The following is a 16,611-nucleotide window of genomic DNA, read 5'->3' on the forward strand; positions in this document are numbered from 1 at the left end:
TTAGCAAAGCTTTTGACACAGTCTCCCACAGTATTCTTGCCAGCAAGTTAAAGAAGTATGGGCTGGATGAATGGACGATAAGGCTGATAGAAAGCTGGCTAGATTGTCAGGCTCAATGGGCAGTGATCAATGGCTCCATGTCTAGTTGGCTGCCGGTATCAAGTGGAGTGCCCCAAGGGTATGTCCTCGGGCTGGTTTTGTTCAATATCTTCATTAATGATCTGGAGGATGGTGTGGATTGAACCTTAGCAAGTTTGCAGATGACACTAAACTGGGAGGAGAGGTAGATATGCTGGAGGGTAGGGATAGGATACAGAGGGACCTAGACAAATTAGAGGATTGGGACAAAAGAAATCTGATGAGGTTCAACAAGAACAAGTGCAGAGTCCTGCACTTAGGACGGAAGAATCCCATAAACCGCTACAGACTAGGGACCGAATGGCTAGGCAGCCGTTCTGCAGAAAAGGATCTACGGGTTACAGTGGACAAGAAGCTGGATATGAGTCAACAGTATGCCCTTGTTGCCAAGAAGGCCAATGGCATTTTGGGCTGTATAAGTAGGGGCATTGCCAACAGATCGAGGGACGTGATCGTTCCCCTCTATTCGACATTGGTGAGGCCTCATCTGGAGTATTGTGTCCAGTTTTGGGACCCATGCTACAAGAAGGATGTGGAAAAATTGGAAAACGTCCAGTGGAGGGCAACAAAAATTATTAGGGGACTGGAACACATGACTTATGAGGAGAGGCTGAGGGAACTGGGATTGTTTAGTCTGTGGAAGAGAAGAATGAGAGGGGTTTGATAGCTGCTTTCAACTACCTGAGAGGGGGTTCCAAAGAGGATGGATCTAGACTGTTCTCAGTGGTAGCTGATGACAGAACGAGGAGTAATGGTCTCAAGTTGCAGTGGGGGAGGTCTAGGTTGGATATTAGGAAAAACTTTTTCACTAAGAGGGTGGTGAAACACTAGAATGCATTACCTAGGGAGGTGGTGGAATCTCCTTCCTTTGAAGTTTTTAAGGTCAGGCTTGACAAAGCCCTGGCTGGGATGATTTAGTTGGGGATTGGTCCTGCTTTGAGCAGGGGGTTGGACTAGATGACCTCGTGAGGTCCCTTCCAACCCTGATATTCTATGATTCTATGTTGCCTGTGCAAAGACGGCAGTGCCTGGTCCTACGGACAATGCTATCATATCATATCATATCTCTGCTGCTTTGTCACTACTGTAGTCAGTACCCCTGTGTGAAATTAGTTTAAAATGTTACCATTCTGATTTGATAGCATTTTGTGCCTAATTTACTTAGGAAAATTAGGCCCAGCATAAGTGATTTATCCAAACAATTCCTGTTCGCATTAATATATTTGTCTAGCCTAGAGTTTGTGGTCCTATTTTAACTTGAGTCCATCGATTGCCAATTATTCAAATTAACTGCCATGATTATAAATGCTAGTCTGGATGCTCTACAAATGTTTGTTCCAGAATACAAACATTTGTGAAGTGTTTAGACTAGCATTTACAATTGTGGTCATTAATTTGAATTAATTGGCAATAAATGAACTAGAGTTAAAACAGGACCACAAACTCTAATCTAGGCAAACCCGGTGTGAAATTCATAACTAACGTTCTATAACATATAACCTTAAATGTGCTACAGTTGCTCAATGGTACCACACGTTAGGTCATATCTGGTTATAACAGACACATGAATATGTTAATATTACCCCTTGAAATATCTGTTCCACCTTGTGTTCAGCTGTCATACTCTGAGTATTGTTCCCAGGCCTGAAGAAGAGCTCTGCGTAAGCTTGGAAGCTTGTCTCTCTCACCCACACAAGTTGGTCCAATAAAAGATATTACCTCACCCACCTTGTCATTCCCTGCAGAGTAACCTGGCATTGCATCAGGAATCCTTCCTCATCAGGCCATAAAGCAGTTATAGAATCACTCTGGGTGGAATCCACAACAGGATTTAGGCATTGCAATGCTGAGAGTCACAGTGCTTAGAAAATCACATGAACAACAGGCGATCCACAAAGTCAAGTTAGGTATCTGGACTTGGCTTCAATACAGTGAATGGGGAGAGATAGGTGCCTAAGAGTGGGATTCACAAAAGCCAGCATGCTAAGAGGGGAGCTGCCTAAGCTAGCGGATGGCAGATACTGATATGCTGAGCCCAACCCCTTTCTCAGAGATAGGTGCTGGGAGGTGCCAAGCTCTGCGAGCGATCCATGAATGGGAATCCCTCTCCTGGCTTAGGTGCCTGTGTAGTTTCCCGAGGAAATGAGTTAGGTGCCTGCTTCACACCACACAAAATGGCCAGAGGTGGTAATGCCCAACTTAAAATTTTTAGCTCAGTGGTTAGCACACTCATCTGGGATTTGAGTGACCCAGGTTCAGATCCCACCCCTGCCAGGTGGAGGGGGAGAAAAGATTGAAACTGGAGTCTCCCACCTAAGAGAATGCACTATAGATATTCTAATGTCAGGCTCTCTCCTGTTGAAGCTGTTGTACTCTGGATTAAATAATGACAGAACGATTGGGTCAGAGAAAGAGAGTGGGACTGACTCTGTAGTCCACTAGTGAGGGCACCCACCTAGGGGGCAGGAGACTCTAGGTCAAATCCCCTTGCTTCAGTCACTCTTCCATTATTCAGCCAGAATAGAACAGTTTCAACAGGAGAGCTGAGACTCAGCTCAGAATGTCTCACAGCTCAGTAGTTAGCGCACACACCTGAGAGATGGGAGGGCCCCCGTTCCAACCCTTCTCCCCCTGCCATGGGGGAGGGAACTGAATCTGGGTCTCTCCCATCCCAGGTGAGTGGTCTAACGACTGGGATAAAAGTTATAAGGTGGGCACAACTACCTCTGCTATTTTGAATGGGGCCTGATCTGGTAGGTGCCCTCTTAGTCTGCCCACTGGATCAGGCCCGTTGGGTGAGCGAGGCAGTGGAACGTCTGTCTTCTCCTAGTTTGTGAATCACTCTGGGGCTGAGGCGGGAGACAGGTGGCCGGATGCTTAGATCAAGGTAGCAGTGTGCATGCACAGAGGCAGAAATGTAGGTGCTGAAGGAATTTTTACTTTGAAAAACTTCGGCACCCAATGAGTTTGGAGGGTAGGAGTTTTATGGATCACAATGGGGGACTTAAGTGCCTAAAAATGGGACTTGGTGGCCTAAATCTGGGTTTAGGCACCTAAGTGGATTCCACTCTCTGTGAATACTACAACTGCCTTATGGCTGTGGTAGTTCCCATATGGGCTGCCCCCTATTCTGTGGTGAGGGGGAGGAGGAATGGGCAATGAATCTGTCCATTCATGAATCTATGGGCCCTGCCTTGTTCCCCAACTTGGTTGCATGCTGGAGCTTAGGAATCATGGAACTGCACTGTGTCCCTGGGACCAGAGCCATTTGGGCCTGTCTACACAGCAAAGAAAAACCCGTGGCTGGTCCGTGCCAGTCAACTCGAACTCACAGGATTAGGGCTGGGGGCTGTTTCATTGCTGTGTAGACTTCTGGGCTGGAGCCCATTGCTGTCTACACAGCAATGAAACAGCCCTGCAAGCCCAAGTAGACTCGCATGGGTCAGCTGTGGGTTTGTCTTTGCTGTGTAAACCTACCCTTTGTGCCTTCAGGGGGGCAAAGTTTTGTTGGTGGGAATGTTGGTTAGGACACTGGAGTTATCCTCTAATATTCCTTTTCAAAACAAATGTAACAAGACTTTAACTTCCACTGGAGATAACACCCCACTTTAACAGCCAGTCCAACTTCTAATATTGCAGTCAGCCCATGCACTCTTGGGGAAATTCGAACATACAATCTGTTTAGCCTGAAGGGAGAGAGAAACTGTGGATCCCCGTTGGATAATCCCAAGACTGTCAGTGTTGTCATATGTTGTTTGTTTGGATCTAAAATACAGCATCCTTTTAAATGTTTTCTTACAGTGACCCTTAACATCTCACTTTCAGGTCTCTACTTTTACTTTAAAGGCCAATTAGTCCCAAAATAGAAAAGGAGAGTGCCCTGATTTAGCAGTATTGTGATAATAGTATTCTTCTACTGCTGGAAAAAATATTCACCCATGCAGTACAGACGCTCTGCAACCTTTTTACATTCTGCACTTAGGAAATACTGATCTATTTATGAACAGCCACAAAAATAAATGTTTTTTTTTTCTGTAAACAACATAAGTCCTTTAAAGTGGGGATGGGGGTTATTAAAAGTGTCATTTTCTCTGCCACAAGTATTTCTTTATCATTCCCCTCTTTCAGTTTGCACTGCAAGAAGGGTTGCAAACACTTGTCTATATTTAGTTCTTGCCTTCTCTTGTAGCCAGCAGAAAGACACATGGCATCTGCTTTGCAGCCAGAAGCTATTTTAAGCACTTCTAAAATGGGTAATGGTATTTAGCACTTTATTCTTGAAATTCATTAAAAATCATCAGTAAAGCAGAGTCTTCAACATGATTAAACCAAACAGCATGTGTTGATCAAAACTAAAGTGTTATCTTGAAATGAACTCAGCCTTAAACTAGCAGCAAAACTTAAAGCAGTAAATGTCAAACTCCGGCAAGTCCCATGTCAGATTAGCTCTGATTATCCACAGACAAATTGATGTGCCTTGTATTATCCTAAACCCTTCATATTCCTTCAAAAACAATAATAAACCTGACATGACTAATTATGTAACAGGTATCAAAGATTTGGCATTTATCTACAACTTCTAGGACAAAGATCAGCAAAGTAATGGGATGCTGCAGGACACACACCCACAGAAGAATAGTAAGAAACCAGACCCAGAAATTTTACTAGATGACCTGCTTTACGTCTCATGCCACACCTGAGTCCTGATTATTTTTGTAGCAAAACTGCCATTTTCCTTCATCTCACGTAAGATCCATCTTCATCTAATTCTGTTTTATTTTTTTAACCTTTCTTTAGAGAAATGCATGTCTGGCTGACAGTGGCAGCCCCCACAGGGCTGTTATTGTTATATCGGCTTTGTGTCTCACACACACAGCACCTATGCTTTCAAAGTAACGCCCCCCAAATAAACTTATCTTGAAAACTTGCACTGACAGTACTGAAGTGAGGCATTTTGATGAAAGGCGCAAAATAGTGTCAGCAGAGAAATTGTTTATCAGACTTACCAGAAAGAGAAGAAGAGTTGAGTGGAGTAAAAATCAGGAGGAAGGCGCAGGCAAGGACAGGACAGCAACAGGACTCTCACCGGTATTCCAGCTAGCAAGAGAGAGAGGGACTGAGCGACTGAGGGAGGGGGAAGGACTGGATGACACAGCAAGAGAGAAACACTCCAGAATTTGAGTGCAAGCATCCCAGCGGATTGACTCTAATAGCAGAGCAGAGAGTCCCCTTGCAAGTTGACTGCCCAACAGACATTTCTGCTCCTCGCCTTTCTGACATCCTAATGAGAGAAGAAAGATAATGACAGATTGAGGCCCTATAATCTTGTCTGCAGAGACTCAAGAGCATGAGTACCAACCTCAGGGCAGACTAAGAACCAGGGCACAAACCCCAAATTGGTTGTGAGTTCTATACTTAGATATCTGCAAGAATTATCAAATGTAAACTGTTTAGGCATTATAACAGCCTTAACATGGAGTCACAGACAGTCCCCTGGAGTACTCTGATCTATCTTGCCACCCGGGTGAGTGTGCCTTAGTGATAGATGGTCCTTTACTCCAAAAATCACAATATTCAGGTTACTCCCAGCCCCAAAGGATCAGACAGTTACCCCAGGTAAATTGCACCTTAGATCTCACACCAAAAATAATGCTTGTAGCCAATCCTATAATTAACTATATAAAGACTTATTAAATAGGAAAAGGGAACCACATAGTTATTTGCAAGGTTAAAGCAGGCAAACATACATACACAAATGAGTCACAATCTTAAGTTTAAAAATATAATAGAAGCTTCTATAATCAGCAAGCTCTACATGTCCCTTAGGGCTGAGGGACCCATTTTACAATGTGCTGGACCAAATCCCCAAGACAACCCAGCTCATTCGATTATTAGAGAGCCCAAAGGATACCTTAAGCTTAGGATAGTGAGGAAGCGGAAAATTTCAGGTCAGTGAACTGGGTGACGAGTGAGAGTTGAGGCTGGACCAGAAGATGCTCAACATGTTGCCAGGATCTCCACCTGACTTTAGGGGGAACTAAGGATCCTAACGCAGCAGTAGGCACAGTGGCTGAGCTATGGGAAAGAGTCCACATATGCACACTTTGCATGGAGTTTTGTTGCTTGCTTTTATTTCCCAACATGGGAAATATGGCTTCACACATTATCCAGGGGGAATCCAGATATTATGGCTTACAAGAAACATCAGTCCTTAAGGGAAGTCCTTTTTTAACTCGACAATGCCTCTGTAAGCAGGGAGGGATGAAGCAGGACACTTAAAAGTAGGGTCCCTGAAGGCCCAGCATCAACACAGAGAAAACCCAGACAGAATTTACCAGCATTACCGACTCATACGCTGCTACTGATTCAAATTTACTAAACTGGCAACGGCAGACATTTTGGGTCAGATTGTTCCTAGCCCTCTGGGAGTGCACAATTGGGGGATGGTGGGGGGGATGAGGGGGTGGGGAAAGCTGGGGTAGTGAGTGCCATGAAATCCTGAGCAAGAATTAGTAGCGCTGGTTGGAAAAAATTTGGCATAACATGTTTTTGTCAGAATTTGTCAGTTTGTCAAACTCAGCATGTTCTGCAAGACCATGTGGATTTTGATGAAATTCCGTCAGAAATCTGCCTTGGTCAGGTCACCAATTGCGCTTTCTCCCTTCTGGGGTAACAGAATCCAACAAAATATATACAGCCCAAAGTCCCCGCAAAAGAAAAATCTTCAGCCCACCTCCAAGCTGGTTGTGGGTGACACACCCTTGACTCAGTGCTTACAATGTCCCTATCCTCTCCTTGGGGCAGGGGTTTATACCCCTTCCACAAAAAGGGTGGTTGCTAGGGGAGCCCAGGCTCTTGCTCTCCACCATACTCTGACCCTGAGCCCTATGAGAGGCAGTGATATCAAACACCCCAGGATGCTTCAGGGCTGCCGCCCTAGGGCACTTCCTACCACTTGCTTCCCCACAAGGCATCAAAATCCTTCACTTCAAGTCCAACAGAAGATAGCAAACACAACTGAATCTTCAGCTCAACTGGTAGCCTTTTTCCTTGCAGGCTGGATCCCGCTTCAAGCTGAGGCAAGTTCCTGGGTTTCATTCCCACTGCCCAAGGCTGTCATGCTCTCTCTCAACCCATGGTTTCAGGCAGGCTACAGTCCCTGATCAGCCCTGTTTCCAGCCAGGCTCCCAGCTCAGGGCTCAGCCTCCCAGGCTTCTCTTAGCCCTCTGCCCAAGAGGGAAAGCTCCCAGCTGGATCTCTTCCATAGCCGCTTTTCTAAAGCCTCGAGCAGCTGCCACTTGCAGGCCCCACCCTTTCAGGAAGGACTCTGGCTGTACCCTTATTCAGGAGCTCCCAAGATAGGTCTCCTCTCCTCTCACCTCTTTTCTACCTTGCTCCCTCCCTCCCCTCTCCTGTCCCCTTCTGAGCTATCTCCCTCTTAAGCTTCTCCTCCCACTGCAACAGGGTCTAAAGATGTAGAGGGATGGAGTCACCTGGGCCCAGAACAGCTCCTTAATCCCTTCTGTCCCTAGGGTGACCAGATAGCAACTGTGAAAAAACAGGACAGGGGTGGGGGGTAATAGGCACCTATATAAGCAAAAGTCCCCCAAAAAGGGACTGTCCCTTTAAAAACGGGACATCTGGTCACCCTATCTGTCCCAGTGTAGGGTTGTGACGTTACTGACATAAACTGGGACTGTACAGATCATTGTTGCAACCAAGGTCCTGTAGTGGCATCAAATCTTGTATCAAGGGGGTCAAATGAGGTATCTAAGACAAGGTTATGGTTTGCTGATTATGATTATGCTGTCTATATGTGTGTATCATTTTTGTAGTTAAAGTTATGAATATTGGCTCTATACTGTCTGTACTTCAAACTTGTGCTATGCTTCTGGGGAACACTTCAGACAAGTTGGTGTCAGCTCTGCCTAGCCTGCTTGAGGGCCCATTAAGGACCATCAGCTGTACAATTGACCCACTGAGAGAAGGCAGACACGCCTTGCAACTCAGCAAATCATGCAGGGACATGCCTATGGACAGAACTCTGAGGTTTTTCCAGGCCATGTGATGGACAGCTTGTCTTTGGAACAAAGAAAGAAAGACCACATGGCAAGAGAATATAAAAAGCTGCTACAGCTCCTCCATCTTGTCTTCAATCCGGCTTCATACCTCTGGAGGAACTTTGCTACACTGAAGCTTTGAACCAAGGACCCCAGCTGTGGATGTTCTCCAGAGACTTGATTTGAACCTGCAGTTTATTCTATCACTGCTGCAAGCCGGAACCAAGAACTTTGCCATTACTGTATGTAATTGACTCCATTTAACCAATTCTAGCTCTCATCTATATTTCTTTCTTTTTATGGATAAACCTTTAGATTTTAGATTCTAAAGGATTGGCAACAACGTGATTTGTGGGTAAAATCTGATTTGTATATTGACCTGGGTCTGGGGCTTGGTCCTTTGGGATCGAGAGAACCTTTTTTTCTTTTACTGGGGTATTGGTTTTCATAACCATTTGTCCCCATAACAAGTGGCACTGGTGGTGATACTGGGAAACTGGAGTGTCTAAGGGAATTGCTTGTGTGACTTGTGTTTAGCCAGTGGGGTAAAACCAAAGTCTTCTCTGTTTGGCTGGTTTGGTTTGCCTTGGTGTGCACAGAAACCCCACCCTTGGGCTGCAACTGCCCTGCTTTAAGCAATTTGTCCTGAATTGGCACTCTCAGTTGGGTCCCGCCAGAACCAGCATCGTTACAGGGGTTTACACACAAATGGGCAGAATTCATTCCTGGTGTAATTCTACTTCAGGGATAAATTTGGCCCATCATATTTAAACATATGTGCAATGTATTTTACGAAACACGTAAGAGAAGTATCATGTGGAATGAACACTATATGACAATTGTTTCCAGGATATGTGGGGACACATTTTGTTGCAAACAATGCAGAGGCTTGTGCTTAGTCTGGCAGTGTTTCTCTGCCTTATAGAGCTACAGTTTTGTTGCCATCGGGTCCTACACATAGGTGCTGAAACTAGGGGTGCTGGGGGTGCTGCTGCATCCCCTGGCTTGAAGTGGTTTCCATCATATACAGGGTTTACAGTTTGGTTCAATGGCTCTCAGCAACCCCACTCTACAAATTGTTCCAGCGCCCATGGTCCTTCAAACCCCTACTGTGAGTCATGAATTGTCTTCTTTCAGATTTAATTTACCCCTGTAGGAATGTGGTAAACATTTGGATCAATCAGATGTTTATGAATGGTGACCTTGCTGGCAATGGGACGAAGTTCTGCTATCACCAGCAGCTCCCACATCAAAATGGAGAGGGGGAAAAAAATCATATTTGCATATGCACATATATTTATTTACATACATAAACCAGGTGTCCCATACAGTATTCATTTCCCTCTGATTTTCTGGCTCCAAATCAATCTCAGAAGAGCTGTGAGTTTATGATTTGCCTCTTAACATTTTATGGCCTTGAGGGTTTCTTATATAACTAAGCTTTTGCAGCTTTCCTCTACAATTCATAGATCCTGGATACCAATGACAAAGTTAATAACACAGCCAAATTAGCAGATACTGAAAATCCCTAGAGGTAACAGAGTTGTCTATTTTAGGCAAATAATTTCATTCTAAATTTACATCTGTAACAGTATCATTTCTGGATTTAAGCGAGAAAGCTGCTCTAGGAATCTGGAGGAATTCCCCATGGCTTGCTGCTGAGCAGTTTTGATTTGATCTTGGAAAGACTCAGGACTTTCAAAATCTTAACAGCAATAAAAATCAGTTATTATGGTTTCAATTTTCTCCAGGCAATTTCCACCACTTCAGCTTGCCTAAGAGATAAACTCGCTATAAATCTGTTATGCTATCTGCCGTTGAGGAACTTGGTGAATTGATTAATAGTCTCACGAAAAATCCCACTGAAGGTAACGGAATCCCTCAGGTGGTGCATGCAGTCATATCTGAATGCATCTCTGCAGTTTTGAAACAGCCTTTCTTTACGCCAATATATGCAGGAAATCTAATGAGAAGAAAAAGGGCCAGATTTTCTGCTCAATTATTCTGTTACTTCAGTGGAGCTACTGGGGATTAACACCACTGTAAACTGGAGCAGAATCTGAACAGAAGTGCAAAAAAATCCTTGAACCGAGGACAGTTTTTTTTCAAAACCATCTATTTCAGTACAACTGCCTTAAAAAATGTGTCACCCCTCCATCAAAAAAGACTTCATATCAACACACCTGTGGGATCCAAGATTGTCTGGCCAAATTTAGACCTGGTGTAAGCAGGTATAATCACATGGAAGTCTCTGGAACAAATTCAAATGTAAATAGTGGTGTAAATTATTTCAGAACGCAAAAATGGCCATACTGGGTCAGACCAATGGTCCATCCAGCCCAGTATTCTGTCTTCTGACAGACGCCAATGCCAGGTGCTTCAGAGGGAACTGAGGCAGCAGTGGTACTGAACCAAGCAATAGAAGAGACAATGAAGATGACCAGATGTGGAAGCTGCGGGATGTACGTGATCTTGGAGCGGGTATCTGAAAAAGGCTTAGTTTGTATGAAATGCTGCCTGATAGAACTGATGGAAGAGACAATCTGAGGTTTGGAGATGCAGGAGAAAACTATGGTTGAGTTTTGAAGGGGATTCAAGCAAATGATAGAGGGAAGGCAAGAGGAGGCTGAAGGGAAAAGTCAAGATTTGAAGATGCAAGCTGGACTGAAGAACTGTGATGGGAGACTGCTGGATGAGGAAAGTAACAATTGGAAACATGTGACTATGAGAACCAGACAGAGGAAAAGACCAGATAGTGAGGGAGAAAGTGAGCTCATGAACAGGTTTGCAGAGTTGGAAAATGAAGAAGGGGCAGAGCAGGCTGTAACTGAAGGAGGGAGGGCAAGGAAGAAGAGAAGAGCGGCTAGTCCTGTAAGAAGAGAATAGCCAATGGAAATACCTGTACCTCAGAACCACAGGAGAATACAGGATGACTCACAGAAGATTGCAAGGGAGAATAAAAGACAAGAGGACTTGCAGCCAGAAAGAACAGGAGGAAGGCCAGAGAATCACATCATTACCAGGAAAGGGCAGGTCTATGTGATCGGTAACTCTCTACTAAGAAGAACAGACAGGCCTGTCACCATAGCTGATCCAGAGAACAGAAGGGTGTGCTGTTGGCCGGGAGCTAAGATACGGGATGTGGACCTGGGGCTGAAGAGGATCCTAATGGGAGCAGGAAAGAATCCACTGATTGTCCTTCATGTGGGAACAAACGACACAGCTAGATTCTCACTAGAATGCATCCAGGCTGGGGAAGCCGCTTAATGAAATGGAGGCTCAGGTGATCTTCAGTGGGATTCTACCTGTCCCTGGAGCAGGAGAATGATGGTGAGACAAGATTATGATGATCAACAGATGGCTCAGGTTGTGGTGCTATTAGGAGGGCTTTGGGATATTTGACCTCTAGGAGACATTGATGGACAGAAGACTGTTCTCATGAGATGGATAGGTTTTAGAGTGGTAGCCGTGTTAGTCTGTATCAGCAAAAATAACGAGGGGTCCTTGTGGCACCTTAGAGACTAACAAATTTATTTGGGCATAAGCTTTCGTGGGTTAGAACCCACTTCATCAGATGCATGGAGTGAAAATACAGGAGCAGGTATAAATACATGAAAGGATGGGTGCCTAATCTGATGGTATCCAGTTTGCAAATTAATTCCAGTTCTGCAGCTAACCATCAGATTAGGCCTGAATAGAGACTGGGAGTGGTTGGGTCATTACAAAACCTAAACTTAATTTCCCCAATACTAATTTCTCCCTACTGTTACTCATACCTTCTTGTCAACTGTCTGTAATGGGTCACGCTCTTACCACTTCAAAAGTTATTTTTTCTCCCTTGGTATCCTTCTGTTAATTGATTTATCTCATTAGACTGACCTCACACTTGATAAAGCAACCCCCATCCTTTCATGTATTTATACCTGCTCCTGTATTTTCACTCCATGCATCTGATGAAGTGGGTTCTAACCCACGGAAGCTTATGCCCAAATAAATTTGTTAGTCTCTAAGGTGCCACAAGGACTTCTCGTTATTTTTGCCATCTGACTAGGATGTTGAATTAGTTATCCTCCAGTCATCTGGTACAGAAGCTTATTTAAGTGATAGGTTACATACCACAGTTAGTGGTTGTGCAATTTCATATTTGAGTTCCTTCGTAATTTATTTGTGTTTATCAATTTGCTCCAAAACCTTCTCTATTGACACCTCAATCTGGGACCATTCCTCAAATTTGTCACTGAAAAAGAATGGCTCAGATGTAGGAATCTCCCTCACATCCTCTGCAGTGAAGATTGATTCAAAGAATTAATTTAGCTTCTCTGCCAAGGCCTTGTCTTCCTGGAGTGCTCCTTTAGCATCTTGATCATCTAGTGGCAGGCTTCCTCCTTCAGACGTACTTAAAAAAATTGCTGTTTGTTTTTGTGTCCTTTGCTAGTTGGTTTTCAAATTCTTTTTTGGCCTGCCTAATTATATTTTTACATTTGACTTGTCAGAGTTTATGCTCCTTTCTATTTGCCTCAGCAGGAGTTGACTTCCAATTTTTAAAGGGTGACTTTTTGCCTCTAACTGCCTCTCTACTCTGCTGTTTAGCAATGGTGATAATTTTGGGTCTTCTTAATGGTTTTTTTATTTGGGATATACATTTAATTTGAGCCTGTATTATGGTGTTTTAAAATAGTTTCTATTCAGTTTGCTAGCTTTCACGTTTGTGACTGTTCCTTTTGATTTCTCTTTGCTAGCTTCCGCATTTTTGTGTAGTTCCCCTTTTGAAGTTAAATGATACTGTGGTGGGTTTCTTTGATATTCCCCTCTACCAGGATGTTAAATTTAATTACCTTATGGTTGCTATTACTGAGTAGTTCAGCTACATTCACTTCTAGGACCAGATCCCATGCTCCACTTAGTGTCTCTCCTCTTGTGGGTTCCAGGACAAGGTGCTCCAAGAAGCAGTCATTAATGGTATCTAGAAATTTTATCTCTGCATCCCATCCTGAGGGACATGTACTCAGTCAGTATCAGGATAGTTGAAATCCCCCATTATTATTGAGTTTTCTGTTTTGGTAGCTTCTCTAATCTCCCTGAGCGTTTCACAGTCCACATCACCATCCTAATCAGGTGGTCAGAAGTATATTCCTCCTGCTATACACGTATAATTTCTGTATGGAATTTCTAGCTATAGCGATTCTATGGTACAGTTTGAGTCAGTTAAGATTTTTACTATATTTGACTCTATGCTTTCTTTCACATATAGTGCCACTCCCCCACCAGCATGACCTACTCTGTCATTCCTATATATATTTTACTCCGGTATTACTGAAGTTTCACATAGCATGTAAACTGCAGTAATTTACATGCCAAGGACAGTGCAGGGGACAATAAAATGGAAAGCAACTATACCAAAGGTGTGTAAGATAAAGTAGGATGGGCTTACTTTATATAATACTTTCTTACATTGCTAGTTGTTTTTCCTGCTACATCCTCTTTCTACCTCCTTAAGTGTGAAAATAACATTCACTTACATCAAAGTTGTTATCAACATGCACCACCGTTTAGGTCATCACTAAAACTTAGAAATAGAAAAGATCTACCAAGGGCCCATTTCTGCAGCTGCTCGGTATGTGGCACTTCCCTGGATTTCACAAGCAACACCCGTTAATGAGAAGAATAGAAAATAAGAAAGTTGGAAACTGAAGGCTAGATCCTTAGCAGTGCAGGAGACATGGGCTGTAAGGCATCTCAGGATTGGAACCAAAAGTCTTTATCTGGAGTGTCCCTCCCAGGACCAGGTTCTGATGACAATGAAATCTAAGAAAGGAGATCTGAACGATATTTAACTAATGATACAAATAGGGAGAATAAAGATTGATAGAGTAGAAGGTTAAAAATTGAGATAGTAGATGTACAGTGCTTGGAAATGGTAAGGACCATTTGTGCTGGAAGACAAAGAAATATAGATAGAGATAGAAATAGTAATAGACACAATGATGGTGAATTAAGTATAATGATAACCCTGTTTTCTAGACAGACTGGCAGATGAATTGTTTGTTCAGAAGGGAGCATGCAGTGAATAACAGAAAGAGCAGATATTATTGTGTGCTGTCTAAAGCTGTTTGTGGCGCAAACAACAACTTTTCTGTATTGAAGCACATTTTAAGATGTCTATGGGCACAGAATCTTTTCCATGAGGCCTCTCAGTACATAGGTATAAAGATGTATTTCCATTCACAAATTAAAGTCGTGTTGCAGACCTAGCATATGGGTATGTAGGCGTGAGAGTTTGCCTGCTATGTACGTGGACTCATCTCCTCAAACATGCTTCTATTGAGAACAGTTCAAAGCTCCAGTAAGTAAAGACATAGGAAGAAAAACAAACACATAAAAAACAGCAGGGGTAGAGACAAATAGAAAAAAAAAACAACCAGCTCTGATATGGGGAATATCAAGTTTTATTGACCTGAAAGGTAAATATGACTGAAGTGAAGCCAAGATCAATAATAAATCTTCATGTCCCCAGATATAAAAGTCAGTGTGTGTGTATTGTCATTTACTGTAAGCACCAAGTTCTGTCTTAAATTATACCCTGGCCGCCCCACTGACTTCAGTGGGGTTGTAGAGAGATATGTGGGTGGTATTTAGCCCTGAATATCTTCAGATATATCTTAACATTTCTCTATTATGAATTTCAAAAAGTATAACAAGTTTTCCTCTGCATATGACATTATAAAGGCAAGATTATGATTTAGTTTGTAGCATTTCTCCATTACCTCCCAGTGATTATGTAAATCAGACACCCCAACCTAATCAGAATGCAGGGAATTGCAGAATTAGGAAAAACCTGAATCAATAATTGTTATCCCCCCGAACAATTCCATTTCAGTGCAGTACCTTATAAGCAGGAAGTACCCCAAAATGATCATCAGCATTCTGATTATTTTATTATAGATTTGAAAGACATGTGACTGCTCACATTTTCATTTTGTTCTTAAGTTTGTTAATCACTTATTCATAATATTAACGATGGTTTTATCACGTTGTTTGAACTGAACAATTGTTTATATACAGATCGTGGATTAGCTAGGTTAAAATAAACAGGCCTTTTTTAAAAACATAGGTCAGACTTTTCAAATTAAGAACTAGTTTTGATGTTAAAGGTTAAAGGACAAATAAAGGGGTCTCCTTTGCTCTTTGTGATAATGATTTCCATTTATATAGTAATTTGCATGCAAGGATCTAAAAGTGTTTCATAAACATCTATTAACAGAGCTCCACAATACACTTTGGTGAGGTATGGAAGGCATATATTATTGTACTTATTATACAGATAGGTAAACTGAGGCACAGAAGAGTTAAATAGAAATACACAAATATAATGACTGGCCCAGATCACAGAGTGAGTCAGCTATAGAGCTGGGAACAGAATGAGTTCTGACTCTGTCTCTTGCTTTAATCGTTAGACACACTCTTCATACATGCCAATGGGAATTATTCACATGCTTGGAGAAAATGGAGCCACCTCAAAAAGGGTCTTGGGGCCTTAGAGGATTTCCATTTACTTCAGCGGGCTTTGAATCAGGACCTTGTTTTAGTTCCTGCTAACTGACTTGAATGCCAAAGCTCTAAACCCTACCACTATCCTTCACAGTATAGGGTTCACATGAGGAGCTTGCAGGATATGAGGCTGTTAAATGTTTGGCCACTTTCAGTGGTCAATAAAAAGTAGTCCTCCGTGTTCAAAATAGCTGTTGTTTTAGTTCAATATACACACTGCAACTGGGAAATTAACATATGAAAGTAATTATTCCTTTGTGACAAAATTTTGTGGTTGTCCCTTAAACCATCACAGTCAATTTGCAAATACAATTCCCGGCTCTGCACACATCACCATTGTTGTCATTGTAAGAATACATTACTTACTAATTGTATTTTTCTTATAAACTTCCCTCCTTTCTCTTTTGGTCTAATAAAATGCAGTTATACTTGTCTCATTGCTACCCTGTGCTCCCCTCCCACCCTGTCTTCTACAAAGACAGTAAAATCTTTGGGGAACGGACCATCCTTTTGTTCTGTGTTTGTACAGTGCGTAGCACCATGAGGTCCTGATTTCAGATTGGGGCTATAGGTGTTACCGCAGTACAAATTAATAGTAATAATAAAAATTAATAATGATGTCACTGATTTTTTTAAATTACTATTCACTATTTTCAATGCAGAGAGTCTGTTTAAATTCTTAAAACATATAACAGGCCATTGAAAGACATGACTCCACAAGAATAGGTTGGTAGACCTCAGGTTTTTTGCAGAATGGATCATTAGATCATTTATATCATAGCCATTAAATTTCCCCTAGATACTCCTATATTAAGCCCAATAAATTGAGTTAGGCTGAATGAGACTACACTGTTATGTACCACAA

At 42.6% G+C, this 16,611-nt stretch overlaps 1 protein-coding gene across 1 annotated transcript in view; it reads right to left on the reverse strand.

The window, feature by feature from the left end:
* Window positions 1-5,285, reverse strand: part of TXLNB (taxilin beta) — a 63,947-nt gene extending 58,662 nt beyond the window's left edge. The window contains exon 1 of the mRNA XM_007058084.4: window positions 5,145-5,285. The gene's annotated coding sequence lies outside the window, so the exon portion shown is untranslated. The remainder of the gene's footprint in view (window positions 1-5,144) is intronic.
* Window positions 5,286-16,611: the final 11,326 nt, after the last annotated feature.

The sequence above is a fragment of the Chelonia mydas genome, chromosome 3, assembly GCF_015237465.2.
Source record: "Chelonia mydas isolate rCheMyd1 chromosome 3, rCheMyd1.pri.v2, whole genome shotgun sequence".
NCBI classification, from domain to species: Eukaryota; Metazoa; Chordata; order Testudines; family Cheloniidae; genus Chelonia; species Chelonia mydas.